Source organism: Mercenaria mercenaria, chromosome 5, assembly GCF_021730395.1.
Source record: "Mercenaria mercenaria strain notata chromosome 5, MADL_Memer_1, whole genome shotgun sequence".
Lineage (NCBI taxonomy): Eukaryota > Metazoa > Mollusca > Bivalvia > Venerida > Veneridae > Mercenaria > Mercenaria mercenaria.
In genome coordinates this window covers 94068315-94085227 of record NC_069365.1, presented here as the reverse complement: position 1 = coordinate 94085227, position 16913 = coordinate 94068315, and the positions used below count along the sequence as shown (strand labels likewise).

Genomic DNA, 16913 nt, shown 5'->3' with positions numbered 1-16913 from the left:
ACAATAGGGGTTCTCTGCTCAATAAGACCTATGAAGTCTGAAGACTATGGGTTAAATGGTTCTATAGTTACCAGGCTGAAAGTTAAACACTGATATACAAACGGTGGTGTATTGAAAAAAAAATGGTTTAATATACCTTGCAGAGCTACTTCCATAACTTGTTTTAATAACAATATAAACGTCAAAATTGAGAAGTTGTCAGTTTATCGCTCAGGCTTAAGTTTTATAGTTATATTCGTATTGCTGTACACCCCCATTTTAATAACAGACAAACAAAAGAATAACTGCAATCGGAAAACTTCCAATATTTCCGCATTGCGCAGCTTACGTCACCGGTCACTTGTTCCTGCAACCAATCACTGAATTCGTAACATATTGATCTTGGTTTGCGGCAGCTTCACGGCTTTTCGTATTATACAAACACTTACTTAGGTACAACAAGAAATATCTTTAAAAATGATGGTCGGCGAATTGTAATAAGGAAAGAAGTTTATGAATTTTTCATTTAATATTCATCTTTCATCTAACATTTTTCAAATTGCAAAACTAAACACCGCACTTTAACAATTTAAATGATTCTCTTTTAATTTTTCGCAAAGGTTTCGTAGGGTTGCAATTTTGTTTCGTTTATCCTTAGACGAATAATTACAGCAGTAGTTTGATGAAGATTCATGAAGCGATTTATGAGAAGAGGTCATTAAACATGTTTATATTTTTAGCTAAATTGGTCCCTATCCCTATTTGTAACAAAATAGCAGGAGACCTTACGATATTGTTACACATCGAGTTTGATAAAAATCCATTAAATTTTAGTGGTTAATGCGAAGAAAGGCATATCTACTTTTAGCTATAGTGGTCCCTAATAGGGCCCAAGTTCCTATATAAATAAATTTGGAAGAGGACCTTATAATGATGCTCCAGACCAAGTATGACAAAGATCCACCAAGCTGTTCATGAGACGCTGTATAAAGGCATTTCTAGTTTTAGCTCTAGCAGCCCCTAAAAGGGGTTAAATGTCCCAGCTGAACAAAGTTGGCTGCGGGCCTAATAAAGATGCTACAAATCAAGTTTGATTAGAATACATGAGAAAAAATAAATGAAAGGATTTTTTTATTTATTATTTTTATTTATTTCTAAAACAGGCCGACAGATCCCGCTTTAACAAATGCATATTCGCTATTCATGAATCTTTGGACAATGACGTCACACCTATAAAAAAGTGAAAGTCAAGCAAAACATACAATTGTAATTATTTCAATATTTCTGTTTCATAAGCAAAGTTTGACCGTAGTCATATCACATAGATAAACTGTATGCAGCGTACCTTCATTTCAGTGTAATGAGATTCAGTCATTATATAGCATATATATAATAAAACAGATTTCAACTGAGTTCAATATTTGCACACAATACTAAAGAAAAATATTCATATATAATAAATCAGTTAAATAATTTATAACAAATATATCAAAGCAAACACGTACTCATTTTAATATTCAATCTGAATAAGTCACAAAAGCAAGAAACCTTTTCATATACAGACGACAATTGTAACAAGGAAAATCTTTTAAAAAGCACTTCTCTACATAAAAGACTCTTATCACACCCTTATTCATGTGATACGCAGACCATATTCAGCTCTTTCTTTAATTTGATATATGTTGGTATTTTAACAGGTTTTTATCATATTTATTAAACTTACTTATCATTTTGAGATATATGAATATTTTTGCTAAATATACTGAGCCAAAGTTAGCTTTAAAACTGTGAACAGCGTCGTTTAGGATAAACGCTTTGTCTACATTTCACTCAGCGTAGCACAATCAACAGAGTGAAAGAAATTGACACTCTCGTCCATTCAGGCAGAGTGTTGCATAAATCTTTCATTTTGATAAATTACCTATAATGCGTTATCAAGTAGTTTGATTTGCAAACTGAAGTCACGTGGCATAGGTAACGAAAACGAATTTAGACGGCGTCGCCGAAAAAAAAAACACACACACACTAAAAACAATACATAACTCCAAGACAAAAAAGGCCAAGTCTGAGTACATGCCTTATAAACTTGAAGAAAATAAAAATGATCCTAAAAAATTATGTTCAGACTTAAAATCACTTGGATATAGTAACAAAAGTAAATCTTTTCCTAGTATTATTCTAAACATAGATAGTGATAATTGTTTCGAGCCTTCTAATATATGTGACATGCTTTATTTTATGTTGTTTGGTCTTTTGCTACTGTGAGGAATTTGCTGATCAGTTCTTTCCGAATCTGATTTGGGGAATATGTTTTATCACCATTTCTTAAGCATACTGTTTTGTGTGTTTTTTTTTATTGCAGATCTTATTTTCCTTTCTTATGGCAGTTTTTAGGCAGCAGTGTCTAGATCAACAGCTTCAACACAGATTTTAAGACTTGTAGTATTGCACATGTTCAACCAGTTCTATTTGATATTTAGTGCTTAACAGATTTTTCTCTTGTAGCTCTTTTATTACCCTGTTGAATTTGTTTTAATTGTTGTATAGTCGATTCAAAAGCTCTTCAGGGCTTATGTTTTGTAATGTTGTCTTCTTGCCGACTCAAAATAAAACTTATTATATTGTAAAACCTATTAAGTATTGCATACCGGTACTTTACTTTCGGATTATCCACTTCGCCATCTGGTGTGGATCTCAATTTCTTCTTGAAACTGCTCAAGGACGGCGCTGAGACTATGCTTTGGGTGTTGGTCAACAACACGATTTGCAAAAAAAAAAAAAAAAAAAATATTTCCTTACATCAGTTCTTGTACATTTCTATTCAAGTTTCTGATCATGCCCTCTAGTTTGGACATTCTGGCTTAGCGTAAATAATTTTAAGTTAATTTGTGAGTCACACAAATCCTGGTTCTTTCTTCTCTGCTCTAAGCTAAGTAAAGTAATCGTGTCGTTGTGCATGGCTATGTTCTACTGCTTAGCAATCGTTAACGATTATGATTAGCAGACGCGTTGTCAGGGATAGCTGTTAAAATAGTAAAAAACACAGAAATTATGTGCATCACAAAGATAAAGTAAAAGAACCATTTTACAGGCCAGGTTAAAAGTAAAAGCAGGAAGGTGAGTTAGAACTGAGAAGGGTGGCAGCTGCCCAGCAAATATATTTAAGCTGGGACTAGCTTGCAAAGACACGGAGACTGTTCCACAGACGTATACTTCTAGGAAAAAGTTTGCATGATAGTGTGTCTTTGAATATGGTATCAAATAGTTCAGGTATCTAGTTCTTCTAAGGTGACTGTGGTCAACAAAAACAATGTGTTGTTGGATCTTATACAATATTGCAACTGCACTGAACTTATGGCGTTGTTTTAGGGTTTGCCAGTTTAGTTTATTTAACATTTTGAAAACTCTGCTCGTGTAAATGTAGTCATTATAAACACATCTTGCTGCAGATCTTTGCACTTGCTCTGTTTTGAGGGTTAAGTATTTTTGCCATGGATGCCATATGGTGGAACAGTACTCTAACTAGGGTCTAACATAAGTTTTATATGCAGCCTCTTTGACTCTTTTATTTGGGGTTTTGGCATTTCGTTTGAGGAATCTTAGGGAATGTTTTGCTTTGGATGTTATGTTGCTGATATGACAGGTCTTTGCTGATGGTAACACCTTGATATTTGGCTGAATCAGCCGATTTTAACTAAATGTCATGCAGCTTATAAGGGAAGATTACAGGGTTTCTTTGCGACTAATTCTGAGGAATTCACAATTCCATGGACCAATCAGACTTCAAGGTTTCGAGGCTTAAAAGGTCTTTCTGTAGAGCTTGGGCATCACTGTTGGATTTGACCGTAACATAGACAGTCGTATCATATGCGAACAGCCTCACTTTGCCCTTAACATGCTCAGGCAGATCATTAATATAGGAAAGGAAAAGGCAAGGTCCGAGGACCTAGCCTTGTGGGACATCAAAGAGGACGGGGAGATTGTCTGAATTGTGACGTTCGACGACAACCTGCTGGGTGCGACCCTGAAGGAAGGACTTGACCTAAAAAAATGACCTGTGGGTTGACAACTAATCTTTGTATCTTATGGACTAGTTTATGATGATCTACCTTATCAAAAACTTTGCTGAAATCCATGGCTTTGATATCTGTTTGTTGACCTAGTTCTAAGTTGTCACTGACTTCTTTAAAAAACTTATTAGCTGAGTTTCACAGCTATGATTTGACCTGAAACCAATTGATAAGGGCTAAGGATATTAAACCGGTCATAGAAGGACACAATGTTGGAGACCAGGATATGTTCCATTAACTTTAAGGCGATACATGTTAGGGATATGGGGCGATAATTAGAGGGTTTACACTTTGGACCTTTTTTATACGCAGGGGCAATGACTGCATGCTTCCAGTCATTGGGGACAATGTCAGTTTTAAGGGCGATTTGGAATATATGAGTAAGGAGGCTATTTCTAAGTACAATTCTTTTAATAACCTAGGTGACAGTTCATCTGGGCCAGAGACTTTGCTTGGATCTAGGTTTGTAAGTAGCTTTTCCATCCCGTCCTGGGATATGTTGACCTTGGGTATGGCTGGCTGATTTGCAGGAGTTAGCAACTGTTTGCATGACTGAGCGAGGCTATAGGGCTGAGGCCGAGAGAAAAATGATTAAAATTGCCGATTGAGTATATTGGCTTTAGCTATCGGATGTACAAATGTTTGACCTTCACTTTTGAGAGGAGCAACACCACAATTTTCTTTAGCAAGTCTAAGGCACCTCCAGATAATTTATATCTTTATTTGGATGAGGTGACCATATAGATGAACCGTACTGTATGTTCTGTATAAAATTAACAACCTTCTGAAAGTTGTAACGCATAGCCAGACCCATTCTGAAAAGGAATTACTAGCCTTAAGTTCTTAAATGACCTATAAACCACCAAGAAAAGTCTACGCTGGAAGGCTGTTTTAGAAAACACCAACACATTCTAAATGCTAAACTTTGCTTTATCAGTTTTTAAACCGTCTACACAGAGATACTTTCGGTCCGATTTAGATGTAAATAGTTATACCTTACGGCTGTGCATGTACTGTACAGTATTTTAATTAAATCGCGAGTATATTCTGGAGTTGGGCGATAAGTAAAGATGGGTGAAATGTTTGTCTGTTTTATGGTTATAGACCAACTAACATTATGGCGCGTACGGCCTTCCAACTAACGATTCGCGCTTTGATAATCATAATTCATATAAAATTAGATAAATATCAAACACCTTTGGTTGATTGTTGCTCTTTTCCTCCGGTTTAAGAAAAAGTTATTTTACGGAAAGAACATAAGATTAAAATTGTGAAACTGAACCGGAACTTTGTTGTTGTGCTTCTTTGAATATTTGAATTAAAGAATTATGTTCTATATTTGGTATCGATGTTTAAAGCAGCATGCCTCCAGATCGTTCGACAACAAGAAGTATATTTATTTAGATATCTTGAAATACTAGTAAATGCTATATTTCTCAAGAAGGCTTTAAAACTTAATTACTAACAAACTTTATGTTACGGAAACACAATGTCATGAGAATTTGCTGTTTTTACTACTTTTTACGATGAAAATCGCTTTTACTCCAGATAAACTGTCTCGATTATAAATATCTATAGTTTGCAGACAATATTCACTACTTCAGCTATAGCGCTACTGGTAATGTCTTTATTGCCGCGGTGGTCCGGGGTTCGATTCCCAATGCGGTCATATTTTTTTCTTGATTTGGAACTTTTAAAATATTTTAGAAACAAAAAATCATATTCTAATGTTCATAATATGACCAAACTTCAATTTAAAAGAAAGATTATTTTTTAGCCAAATCTGGAGGCATGCTGCTTTAAGTTTAAATTATTTTTACTATAATTTCGACAGAATCATGGTTATCTCTTACCCTGCTAAATTTCTGTAATGAACTTGTCCATCATTTAGTTTGGACAGTACCATGATCAAACTTCACGGATATGTGCAGGCTGATCATGATCTACATTGATCGCAAAGGCCCATCATGATAAGGGTTAAGTGGTCAAATGCCATATCACTTAAAATCACCATTCCTTCGTAAAGTAAATATTCTTAGTTTGAAATGTTCCACTCCGTGGAAATATTCAAGGCGATAAAATTCACATTTTTCAAATTTATCAACTAAAGCTTATTATCTGAAACACATCAAAGTAAACAACTTGAGCCGTGATTTTCCTTAATGCAGTGTTTTAACCATCCTGCGTGAGAACTGGTTTACAGCGACATTTTTGTATTATTTCTAACTGTGGAATCAAGACTGTATACAACAACTTACAACATACAATTTTATATTTTATTAAAGTGTCGCATGTAAAACATTCATAGCATTTTTTTACATAATGTATAAAACAATCATGTTAAAGCAGTTTTACATCCAGCCATTACTGACTTATGAGACACTAAAACAGTATAAAACGTGAAATTGTACATTAAAATGTTTAGTTTGAAGTTATCCTTATTGTTGACTATCATTTACACGGCGGCGCCCACGCCACCACCACAAAAGCAGTGATGTGACCAAAGCATAGCCGGGCAAATCAAACTGAACAGCATCAAGACTTTCCATTAACATAACAGCAATCCGCCCATATAGGAAAGTAAAAGTTTTCTATCTGTAAGTTAGGGATTGACCGTCTGATAGGCAAAGACAAAAGTAATTATCATAAAACTTTAAGTGTCGGTATCTTTTATCCGGACTACCTGTACTTGTTAAGGTTATCTGTTAAATTATTACCGACACAATACCTTTGTCTTTACATTATTGAAATAAAGAATTGGACGAGTTTTCCTCTACAAAATCAAAAGCGTAAGGACAGATATACATGTATATAATATTGCAAATTCTGGTTAATGACGAACACTGCTACAATTACCGAACCACACGGTTAAAAGCGTAATTATTTATACAAAAATTCAATTTATCATAGAAGTTCTCCTTTATTAGGTAGAATTTACGGGTCTGGTCCTGCTATGCCTATAGAGTAGTTTCACAATCACAATTATGGAAACTAAAGATTAATGTTTACTGTGATTCGAAATGTTAAAGTGTCTGTTTTTGTATATAACGTTATAGATAATATTTCTACGAAGGGCGGATCTTACTTTTCTGTTCCAAAATTCAAAAAATAGCTTGAAAGAGATACCTTGTACTTGAAACAATAATACTTTATGCGTCTATAAATTTCAATGTCTTCACCACCCGTATAAACAATAGTTTGTTTGCGGAAAGTAAAAAGTGTAGATAAAGGCACTGTAAAGTTTACGAAATGCCAAATTTGTTTGTGTTTGATATATAGCATTGTTTAATGGATGTGAATAATTAAATGGTTTTACAAGTCTGAAAAAAATGTGGTGATATATTTATAAGTAATAATGAGGTAAGTTATCAAATTTATTTCATGTTTTTCAGTGAACTATTTAAATAATTAGTATTAGAGTGAAAAATATTAAATATATTTTTCCACTTTTGTAAAACCACCACAACATTGGAATAATTTGGGTAAGACCATTAAAAGACGTGAAATATAAAATTGTATGTTTTTTATATAAGATAAAGTATGTATTTTGCTAATGAACACAAGATCTATATTATTTACGCCATGTACGTCCAGTTCAGATTCGGAACCTGGAAAATGAAATGAGCTTTATTTATTTATTTATTCTGTTGGGATTAACGTCGCTCCGACACAATTATAGGTCATATGGCAACGACTTTCCAGCTTTGATGGTGGAGGAAGACCCCAGGTGCCCCTCCGTGCATTATTTCATCACGAGCGGGCACCTGGGTAGAACCACCGACCTTCCGTAAGCCAGCTAGATGTCTTCCTCACATGATGAATTCAACGCCCCGAGTGAGGCTCGAACCCACATCGATGAGGGGAAAGTGAGCCTAAAATGCGAAAAAGTGATAAAAGGTAAAGCCTGAGGGGAAAGTCGCCATTTGAGATTTTCATTTGAACAAAATCAATTTGAATGAGATCTATAAAATTCGTTTTTAAATAGTAACTGTATTTGTTTTTGTAATTGTCGTGTATATATTAAAAAAGTAAGGTAAGAATTCCTGAAAGCAAAACACAGTAAACACAGCCAGGCCCGCCACATATAGAAAGACATTAGACGGATCGCCTCAAAATATGCATCAACAAGTGCATTTTGGTAATATGAAATATATAAACACGGGGATAAGGTAAGGCAAGAGATAAGGGTTGTTAGGGAGGGGTGAATATTCTAAAATGAAAACCATGGTCCGAAAAAAGAACGTGTAGCATATGTATCTTCATTGCAGTACCCCTATAAAGTAAGAATAAAGCATGTTTTTTTGTTGTTGTTTTTCGTGTTATATCACCTGCAGAATCCTGAGGGATTGGTTGGTGCCCGAGCCCGGGAGGGTGAGGTGCCAAGGTACTAGTATCCTGAGGGATTCTGAAGATGTTATGGCACGAAACGAACAAGGTATTCTAGAATAAAACACATAAAACAAATAAATAAATATATATTTCTATCAACGTCATTAAATTTCTGTGAAATGAGAGGGAATATCAGCGTTATTTACGTTGTTAACCCTAAGACTGCCAGAGGGCCACTTTTGTGGCCCGACTAATGTTCTAAAATTGCCAGAGGGCCACATTTGTGGCCCGAAACCCGCTCAATTTTGGATCGACGTGGAACGTTTATTTCAGTATTTTATTGCTAAAAAGAAGATTTGATGAAATTTAAATAGTTGTTATTTTGCACATTTATTGACGTCATTTCCGCCGTGACGTCGACTACGTGAAATTTCGCGCCGTAAATATTCAATTACGTTGATAATTGAACTTGTGTATGTAGTTTTATCTGATACTGTATACCTATAAAAATTGCGTGAAAACGACATGATCAACAATTAGGTAAAATTTGCCGTCTTATCGGTAAAATTATCCCCCTTGAAATCACCTGGCAGTGCGATGTCGACTTTTATCTGGTTGATATTTTCCAATAGAAACAAAGAAGGAAAGAAAGTTTGAACAAATATTGTTTTAATTAGAATGAACACACAATATTTATTATCCTATTGAAGTGTTCGTCATTCTTTTCTCTTTACAAAGATATAAAAATTATTTATCTAAAATGAAGAATTAATGCTTCCCTTGGCGATTAAAAAACATCACTATCAGTCTCTGTTTACGGCATATAGTTACTGAATAAAATAAGCAAAAACCTGTGATACGTATCTTATTCTTTTCCCTCTAGCCACTTTATTCATATATTGAGAATATTTATTATCCTATTGAAGTATTCTACAGACAATAAACTTTTTATATATGTTTTTATTTTGAAATTATTTTAATGTCTTCTTGCTTCCCTAGACGTTTAAAAGTTGGTGATTTTTGTATTATTTCTTTATTTGCCGTGTCCGTGGTATTTCCGGACGCGTGCGGAAACGCACGAACCCGCCCGAAGTTTAGCTGCCGATGATACAGAAAATATTATTGTTACAACATAGTATTAAGTGATAATAATAGTGCGGGAATAATTTCAGTTATATTAAGGCGAAACAGTTTTTGGGAATTACAAGCTTACCGCAAAACAAATGTTACTGTGAGAAAGATGCTGACGTATCATGTTAATAAATAATAAAAAAAAAGACATGATGCACGTTGCAACTATATATATTTCTTTCTAAACCACTGTCTCGTTATTAAAGATTCGTTTAATTATACTTATATATGCCCCTTAGTTTAAGTTTTAACCATAAATATGTTATAAAGAATTTTTATAATGCAACATTTGAGTAAATTGTTTTCGGAGCCCCTGAAACAGCCATATTAAAGCGCTTTTCGATAGTTGTTTATTACCAATTAACAGCTTTTTGCAAGTTTATTGCTTATCAACACCTTTTTATTAGGGGATAAGGGACGATCATGTCTTTTTATTACACAGATAATAATCTTCTCGGTGACTGCGTAAGAGCATTTTGAAAATTGTAACATGTTTAATGAACGAGACTTAAATACACAATAAATATATTGTTTCATTTTCAAGTACAAATGTTGTTAGATACATAAGATAATGGGACAGTGATTGAGTATTTACTTGTATTTGATTAACAGTATTTTTTCCTGAATACCGGTTAATTGTTCGATATTAAAGTATAGATATACACCTAAGAGTGAAAATATTATAGTACAGATGTTTTGTGACAACATTGTGAAAAATTGTCGTTTATTAATTTATTATGTATAAAATACATTTTTTATTTTTTTTATAGCTCTTTGGTTTATTGTCTCTCCTGAAAATTATTATGTACTTTCTCTGCTCCATATTATATAATGCTTTCATTTGCTGTAGGCATTGTATTTATGCAATAAATCGAAATTGAATTGAACTGAATGTACGCACAGCTAATCTTAAGAAGGTATAGCACGCGCTAAAAGAAATGAAAAATCTGTAATCCCCTGTTCATATAGTAAAAATATTCGTGATAGTTATTATGAATAACCTTTACGCTACATTAGTGTCACTTTATCCTAAATCTTTTCTAAAAGACTTTTTTCTATGGTGTGCTTGTTTTATTCTTAGGTTTTCCACTTTTTATTTTAAAAATCTGATATTTATTAAATCAGTCAGTCAGTCCCTTTTGAGAAACCTTGAGAAGTCATAATTCGCACATACTTTATTACACAAATGACTGGCTCGGGGGCAAATAGGGGGGCAAATAGGTCACACTTCCAATTAACAGGCTCTGGTGTCATAAAAAGATACCTTTTACATTGTCAAGTATGTTTGCTAGTTTGTTTTTCTGTTCATTTTTCATCAGTGTGACAATATGTTTTTCAAATGTTCATTACATAGCAAAATTAATTTTAACAAGTTAAATATGATTAATAATAATAATAAAAAACGCATTTCACATCTATTTATAATAACTGAAAATGAAATTGTCAAGTTTGTAAGCACTTTTAAAAAATATCATCCTGTTTTCTATTTTTTAAGATAATAGTAGTTTCATGTACATGTATGTTATGCTCGCCTAATATACATGATTTTGTGTATTTATATTTGTTTTCATGTCTCAGTTTCTGTAAAATATAAAGAAGATAATATAGTGTTGATCATATTTTCATATACTATGCCAAAGAAGTATAAAACACTTTTTTATAGCTCTTTGACTACGCAAAATAAAAGAATAAATAACGCAGTGTCTTCTTTTTTCCGTTCCGTATTTTACATTATTGAAAAACAGAATTAAACCAAATTGATGACTATATTTGCTGTTGTTGTTTTACCGGTACTTAAAGTTGGTGTAAAATAAATCACCCTTCCCACTACGTTTTTACAGGAGATCTCTAATCTATAATCCTTGTTTTTTATGTTCGGCACCTCCCGTGATACGATAAGCGGAGATAGCCGAACCATAACGATCTAAAAAATATCCGATAGTGATCGATATTTAGCTAGACGGTCGAAGGGAGACAACAAGGTATAGCGTTGATCTCAATAAACAAGGAAAGATAATAGAGTCGATTTTTGCCCAATTCTTCAGTATGAATTTTTGGCACATTGAGCCCTTGTTTATACTGTCTTGAGTGAAATGCATAATGGTTAACGTATGTAATTTGTATGATATATATTGTACGAAACAATTTAATTGTCCTTAGTTCTGAATGGGATTTGTGCCTTCATTGAACATAGACGGTGAAGTTTGTATAACTATGGTATGTTTTCTACCCTACAATTGTATAACACATGTGTGAACGTTTCATTTGCTGTCTTAAAGCATTTTACTTGTATGTTAGTTATTTCATATTTTTTCCATCCAGTAAAATTAGGTTAATAATAGTAACATCAATGCTGCTGATGAGAGTGGCCCAAAACATATGCCAGAACGTTATGCCAAGCCTACGTTTATTTGACGTTCATGTTCACAATTAACATGATGATAAAAATTGTGACAAAGTCGAACAAGTAACAAATTGATATTAAGTTGACATAAAAATATGTATGTTTATACGGTACCACCTGAACCATTAATTCCACGTTAATGTTTCCAAAGTTCAGCCTGCACCCTATTAACAGCGCGTACGGTCTCTGACAATATGGGGAGGGGTGAGAGGCAGTATACAGCAAAATAGGTAATAGCATATCGAAATATCGGTTATTAACAACTTCTCATTCCCCGAAATTCGCTCTTCTTTAACTTATAAATATCGAACTTCGAAACATCGAAAAAACTCTCGTTGAATAAGGAATGGCAGTTTTAGCAGATAATAAATGAGTTCTTACGTATAGTTTCTGTTTGAGTTCCGCCGACCACTACATTAAAGTTACATTTCAATCATGATTAGAGTATAAATGATGGGGAAATAAACTTTGAAATGTAGGCAAACAAAATATTTCAATAATTTTCTAACACCACATAAAAATAAGAAATCATTTCCAACACACACACAATTACTCGTTGTGTATCAAAATATATATCAAATTTTGATAAATTTGGTTGTTAGTTTGCGCAATGATTAAAAAAACGACACATATATAGGGCAGGAGGTTTTAAAATGTATATTGTCTAATAAAATAAGCTTTTGGACGCTTGTGATAGCATACAGTCTATACTAGTACGTGGCACAGTTCATTCGTACACATACCGAGGCTCCAGCACCGAGGCACTATTCAAAGTTTACTGTTAGAGAAAACTAATAATAAATGAACCGAAAGTATTTATTTTCCGCGGTACATGGGACTGATCAATAAGCCCAGGATGAACAGTACTGGCGAAAACGAGATAGACAGAGTACTTAGTGGTTTAGAAATGTGTTTACCCGCACCATAATCCAAAACGTTTTGAAATATCTACATTTTGTAACCCGTTGAAAAAGACACCTTGTTTAACAGTTTTTATTATGTGTATTTTGACAGTTTTTTTTCACATCCGCTATAGATTAGACTCTTGGTTTTTGGAAATAATTTTGACCGGAGCATTACGTCAAATACATGATGCCAAATGCAATCAAAAGCCTACAGCTACAATAAAGGATCAAAATTTAAGAGAGAAATGGCGCCGTTCTTTGCATGACATTCAAGGAAAATAGATTTAAAAAAAAGAATAAAAACGTTGAGTACTTTCCACGCTGCCAGCTTAGATAATAACCAGAAACATAAGATTGTTACCAAATATAATAAATACATGGGTGGTGTGGACCTCAATGAATAAATCCCAGCATCCTCCGCTACGGACAGATCCAGCATTCTCCGCTACGGTATATAGGCCTAAGTTGTAGAATACTTTCCCAGTAATAACTAGCCTGGCTCCTGGCTGCATGGCTATTTTTTCAATTAATGCAGGACACATTTTATTAGACATTTGAAGACTCTAAAATAGCACAATTCTATCTGATGGCTGAACCATACACCTATGTTTGGAGCCGGGGGCAATAAAAATATCAATGTAGAAACAACATTCTTGAGTTACTTCCCTCTAAATGAAGAAAGCTGATATATGTAAATAAGAACAAACCTAGGGACGGGAGCCAGTCTAAGTAGTAACCAGAAACACAAGATCGTAACCAAATATAATAAATACATGGGTGATGTGGACGGGGTGAGGGAATGTTTGAAAGGCAGAGAAACGGGGATAAGTCATTGTTTGCCAGAGGCGTAGGGTCGAATGACGGCGCTGAACATTGTTCTCGTGCACAGTTTGTGGGGAAAAAAGCTCACTACCACAGATACGTCGAGGTTTACTATTTCGTACCACAGAAACACACTGTCACCGTCTGGATATTTACTTGAGCGCGAATCAACAACATCATTAATCTATTCACTTTCATGGTCCCGATCTTATTCAGAAACAAGAAATATCTTTAAAAAAGATGGTCGGCGTGATGTAACTGAAGCATAAGTTATATATGGGCAGAAACCTGTATTTTAAATCTTTTGGCAATGTTGAAAGGGGTCTCTGTGAAGTTTTGTATAAATTAGGACAGCAGTTCTGAAGAAGACTGTGTTTAGAAATTGTGGAGGGACACACGACGGACACCAAACAATCACAAAGGCTCACTTTGAGCCTTTGGTGCTTAAAAGATGGTAACAGTAAGCAAACAATATTGAAATACGTTCTATACTTTATTTCTGGAATTGTTGGAAGCAACATGAACCCTTACCCTACTTCAGCTTATTATCAAATTTGTCTATCATTCAGAATGTGTACAGTACTGTTTTCACCGGAAAGATTAATTTAAAATTTAACAGTATCGGACATGTTGTTGCAGGTTAGTAATGATTTGCACTGGTTAGAAATTGTTGCTGTAATGCAGGGTAAGAGTTGATGACTGTATAAAACAAAAAACCTTTTTGTAAAAACAAAACTTAAGGAAAGGAAACTTAACAAAACAGAAATAACTTAACAAGAAAACTTAACAAAACAGAAATATGTCCGGATGAGCAGATGCATATTTGGTTACGCACACCGGTTCAAGTGGTACGCATACAACCCGATGGTGCTGTACTTATAGAGGTTATAGATGACGAACGCGTTGTCATTTCACTCAGTGTCACACATGACTCAGAGTGAAGCATTTTCAGCCTTTCCTCCAATCAGCGCCACTCTTACAAAATCTTTCATTATGGCTGAAAATACCGAGAATACCTTACCAAACAATCCGATTGGTACATTATTCAGGCGGCATAAGGTCATACGAGGTCATAAAATCGTGCTTAATACGGCACGCCGAAGAAATTATTAAGGAGACAATTTCCATAAAAGTTTAATATGAGCCAGTAAACACGGGCACGGACTGCAAAATCAAATTTAGCGTCTTTTTATCATAACAGTACCGAATTAAGTTTAATTGACGCGAAGTTGATTACAGTGCTTAGAGTACTAACTAGTATGCAATGCAGGGTATTGCAGTATTTATCATTACAGTGTTTAGAGTACTAATATGCAATGCAGGGTATTGCAGTATTTATCATTACAGTGTTTAGAGTACTAGTATGCAATGCAGGGTATTGCAGTATTTATAATTTCTCTTTCCCGTTTTAGGTAATCCTAGTTAACTACATATGCAAAGTTGCAATAGAAAAAAATATATCTTTCGTTTGGTAGGGCCAAAATAAATGTTTTATTTACGAGAACTTATTCGCCCAACATGTGTACTTTTGCCTTTGTTTTGTGCTTTGTAGCATAACAAATTTTATGATACATGTATAGATAAACTGATTCTATTTTTGAATGTATTTGAATCATACTTTTAAATAAAATGAATGATGCAACCTTCATACGTAAAGCCACAATTTTTACTTTAGTAAGAGTCCCTTAAATATATGTTTTAAATTTCACATTATAATCCAAAACTAATCATGATAACATACTACTTTTGCAAGCGTATTTGTTTACGTTTTTACATATGTTAGGGCACCGAATTCCTTTTCACTCGCGGTTCACACCGTAATTTTATGGCAATGTTGCGGTTGCGTCAATGACACTGCCGTCCGTTCCTGTATCAGCAGTTCTGGCATAGAATTTTATCATTATGTATCAACCAATAGCTATGTACATACATAAACTGGATGTTTACAGCAATGAAGAAAACATCACTGATTATGCGGAGTATAGCTTCCGTTCATCCGTATTCATCCGTTTTTCATATTATTAAATCAAGACGTTTTACTAAACATGAGGAATAAATAAACGTTTTTAAAAATAAATTTGCTCGAAATGTGGAATGCAAAAATTCCCTTCCCTGTTTATTGTTACGTATGTTTGTATATCTGGCGACATATACATCACTGCTATCAAGTAAACCTCACATGTTTCAATAATAATGTAAATTTTATATTGGCTATTTTCAACTCTGATTGTATAAAGGGGAGTGTTAGTACTGGTTTTTCAAGGAAGCGGAGTCAAAAGTGGTTCAGATAAGCTTGAACCTTTCATCACAATCGAGCTATAATAAAATAAGTATAAACTAACTCTGACCATATGTTTTAAATGAGAATCAAGCACTTGTATCTTAAAAGAATGATAAAAAGTTCAGTAAACTATAATATCTAAAAGAAACGCGCCTTCTTTTACATATTTACAAACTCCCAATTACTACTCAATTAACGAAACGTCGCGCTAATATTACAAACGTCAACGTTCGAAAAGTGACGGTTATATTTAGATGACGTCGTGAACGTCGTTGGCAATTTTGAATTTATAGTGTGGCAGCGAAAGGGTTAATAACGCTGACGTCATTTCCTCTGACTTGATGAATCCGTTTTGGGGCCATGATACCTTTATCTTTTGCCAAGTGTAATACAACAGCACGTGAGCGCGAGACTCTCTATGTTAAGACACGTGCACTCTCCTGTTAAAGTACCCCCGAAAAATGACATGAACAGCAGTTTTATGCTAGACTGGTGCGTAAGCGCAATAGCGAACAAACCTCTGACAGTGAAAACATTCTCTACAAAGTTATAACCACGTGATATAATGTTGATTTACTAATTTGTATATATATGACATCCGATTAGCTGACGTTATCTGTAGATTTTACACGCAGATGTGTCTCACAAGAACCAAAAATTTTGCCTTCGTAAGGACCACTTCAGGCGAAACATTTTGCCACATACCCCTAGTTGCGATGCTCGCTCAAAAATGACGCTGTGTACTAGTGAGCCTGTTATGCATGTCGGTATCTATATGACAACGGCTGATTGCTCTATATATTTTCAATTTGTCTATTTAAAACTATGTCCTTCGAACCTTGGTTTACACAATTTGGGCATGTCCTTGATGTCCTTGATGTACTCGCAAAAAGAAACCACCGCCAGACTCTGCTATTTATCAAATGGCATGCAGAAAAACATTAGTAAAACGGATATGTATGGGGAGAACAAAAATGCACGAGTCATTAGTG

General features: G+C 34.4%; 1 protein-coding gene across 1 annotated transcript in view; it reads left to right on the top strand.

The window, feature by feature from the left end:
* Positions 1-7273: 7273 nt before the first annotated feature.
* The window catches only part of LOC123557977 (uncharacterized protein PF3D7_1120600-like), a 34022-nt gene continuing 24382 nt past the window's right edge, over positions 7274-16913 (top strand). Inside the window, exon 1 of the mRNA XM_045349819.2 lies at positions 7274-7409. The gene's annotated coding sequence lies outside the window, so the exon portion shown is untranslated. The remainder of the gene's footprint in view (positions 7410-16913) is intronic.